Source organism: Equus przewalskii, chromosome 20, assembly GCF_037783145.1.
Source record: "Equus przewalskii isolate Varuska chromosome 20, EquPr2, whole genome shotgun sequence".
In the NCBI taxonomy this organism is placed as follows: Eukaryota; Metazoa; Chordata; class Mammalia; order Perissodactyla; family Equidae; genus Equus; species Equus przewalskii.
Genome location: NC_091850.1, coordinates 3,235,861 through 3,236,335, shown reverse-complemented (window position 1 = coordinate 3,236,335; position 475 = coordinate 3,235,861).

Here is a 475-nt window from a genome sequence, read left to right as displayed (position 1 = left end):
AGAGACGCGGGGGGCGGGGCCCTGGGTGATGGGCGGGGCACGGTCTTAGGGGCGGGGCCTGATCGGGAGGTGGAGCCTGTCGATGGGCGGGGCCGAGCGAAGGCAGGGGCCAGTTCTACTGAGGGGATGAGGGGGGCAGGGCCTGAGATGAGGGGCGGGGACCATCCTTAGGAAGGGGAGGGTCCTGTCGGGGAAGGGGCGGAGTCCGTAGATGGGTGGGGACAAGCAGGTGGGGCCCGTTCAGTTGAAGGGAGACGAAGGGCAAGGCCTAGAGCGAGGGGTGGACTCTTGGATGAGGGGCAGGGTCGGGTCTGAGGAGGCGCGTGGGATTAGCGAGACAGGGAGGAGGGGCGGGGGCATGGGCCACGGAGGGGGCGGGGACTGGGTAAGGGGCGGAGCCTGTCCTGAGACGGGGCTGGGCAGAGGCAGCGGGTGAGGTGGGGGCGTGGCCTGTGGCAAGGAGTGAGACGAAGGT